The sequence below is a fragment of the Sitodiplosis mosellana genome, unplaced genomic scaffold, assembly GCF_009176505.1.
Source record: "Sitodiplosis mosellana isolate CC-2019 unplaced genomic scaffold, AAFC_SMos_1.0 Smas_scaffold_3, whole genome shotgun sequence".
Classification (NCBI taxonomy): Eukaryota; Metazoa; Arthropoda; class Insecta; order Diptera; family Cecidomyiidae; genus Sitodiplosis; species Sitodiplosis mosellana.
In genome coordinates, this window is record NW_022595246.1 from 6181942 (window position 1) to 6184220 (window position 2279).

A 2279-nucleotide genomic window follows, 5' to 3' on the forward strand; every position below is an offset into this window, starting at 1 on the left:
TTTTATTCTTCGTTTGATCTGAAGACTTGGATACACTCATTGAAGATTAGCTAGTAAGGTATATTAAAATGACTTTAAATAAATTGACCCAGCCTCTTTGATCGTCTGTACAAACAGATAGGAAACGCCAAACAAGAAAAATAAAGCGGCACCTGGAGACTGGTTGGAAAAATAAAGAATCATGCATATAGTTTGCTATAACAAGTACGCGTCTGTGTTAGTTCGAACGTTGAAAGTATGACACATTGCACTTAGTCCCCAGGCGGCGCTGTATTGTTTACTATTTTCATGATCAGAAAGGCTGATTGACCGGGGTCAAGAACTGCATGTCTTTATCTAGTTACATCGATGAAAAGTTTTAATTGAAAACATATTGCGAGTAAAAATATCTTCATACGACAATTTACGATCTTCTAGTACATAAGTTTTAGACAATGTCGATTTCGAACCAAACATTGCCTCGCATTAATATTCAAAGCGATTGTGTAAGTACTGATTTGCATAATATTTTTGATATCAGTGTAAAATCAAATACAATTTGTAACAATACAATTTGCGACTTCTCGGTTTTCGATGGCTTCATCGATGACGCAATGCTTTGCAAAGTATCGATTCGAAATGTAAACCAGTTTTTATTCGGTACGTGTGCATACATCAACAGGTATAAAGAAAGAGAGATAAAATATTTACATATATGCAAAAAAAAACATTTCTCAAATGACACTGTAGGACACCCAAAGTACAACAGATATAAACATATATCAACCCTGAAATCTGAAGTCGGCGGCAGTTTGGGTACGTAGGTTGCTGCTTAAGTTTCTGGCCTAACCTAGTTCTAGTGTTTTCCGAAGCAAAACTTTGGGTCAGTCAAAAAGTTTGACCTTTTTTAAGCTAAGTTTCCTCAGACGTCAACTGTTGATTCACTACGGATCGTGGTGTTTTATGAGCTTGAATATTTCAATTTGATGAAAAAATTGAATTTTTCCGCAAACATTTTAGTGCAATGATTTTTTCCGATTTTTGAGAGGGACTAACTCAACAAGAGTGCCGTGATAGCCTCAAATTCGCTTTGGGTGATAAAACTCGGTCCATTCCAAGTATTTAGAGGTGATATAACGATTTTAAATGTTGACGAAGCTCACTCAAAAATGAGTCCGCAGGAAAGTCGTAAAATATCAGCTGTAACGCCGGAACACATTGATGCTGTGCGAAACCTAAAGGTGGAATATTCTCATACGACTTATAGTGAGATTGGGGCATCCTTTGGCATTAGTATGACATGCATGAGGTCAATATTACATGTGGTTTTAGTGACGTAAATGCCTTTCACATGTCAAAACCTCCAAATATGTTTTCAACCAAAAAAAAGAGTTTTGGACAAAAATAGGCCTACAAACTCTCAATAATGCAATTTTGATAGGCTGAAAAACCCTCAATCGTCACTAGAGATTACAAAATTATCATTTATGAGTATAGCATGTCATCCCATAAGGTTTTAGTGATAGTATCGTGTTTGAAAATAACAGAAAATTTTCCTTATTTCTGAAAAAACAGACGATTTTCGCAAATTGCAATGCTTCGTTCTGGGAAAAAATGATTTACATGACTGTTATTATACTTTGGAATTGTAGTGCCATGAATTCTGAATAAAGCGGACATTTTTGGAATGAAAATATTCAGAAAATGGGCCAAAAACTGGGAACTATCTGTCACTTCATGAATTTTCACCTTTTGACATGCCTTCATTCAATCGAATATTTGCAGGCCCAAAATATAAAATAATGGTTTCGTTAGCCAGAAATTATTAAATTGAGGATAAACGAAGTTTTTTAGGTGGTTAACAACAGAATAATCAATTTTTCCCATATCGAAAAATGAAGTTTATTGTTGAAATTTACGATTTTTCCAGGTATCCCTTGGAAAGGAGGCTTAGACACACCCAGTAATGTAAAACAATCCCTGCTATAGTGTTTTTTAGCCTAAAAAATGTCAAACTTTCCGATGGAATCGTCAGATTGCATCTGAAAACACTAGAAATAGGTTAGGCCAGAAACTTATGCAGCGACCCTCGTATACATCCAATTGTTAGATGTCGAAAATGATAATCAAACTGATCTGTCTAGCTTTTAGATCGAAATTCAACAAAATTTCTCTTTCAATTGAACACGCTTGCTTTTCGTGCGATGATTTTATTGTAACAAAATAATTCAACAGGAATTTTATGGTCGAACTTAAATTTCTAATGAAATTCTCATTCATATGTCAAGGCCTTTAACATA

General features: G+C 34.8%; 1 long non-coding RNA gene across 1 annotated transcript; it reads right to left on the reverse strand.

The window, feature by feature from the left end:
• Window positions 1-896: 896 nt before the first annotated feature.
• On the reverse strand, window positions 897-2069 carry LOC129565820 (uncharacterized). The gene is made up of 2 exons (XR_008687661.1): window positions 1899-2069; window positions 897-1214 (listed from the first exon to the last, which is right to left on the reverse strand). It is a non-coding gene; the product is annotated as an uncharacterized LOC129565820 (long non-coding RNA).
• Between the last annotated feature and the right edge of the window lie 210 nt (window positions 2070-2279).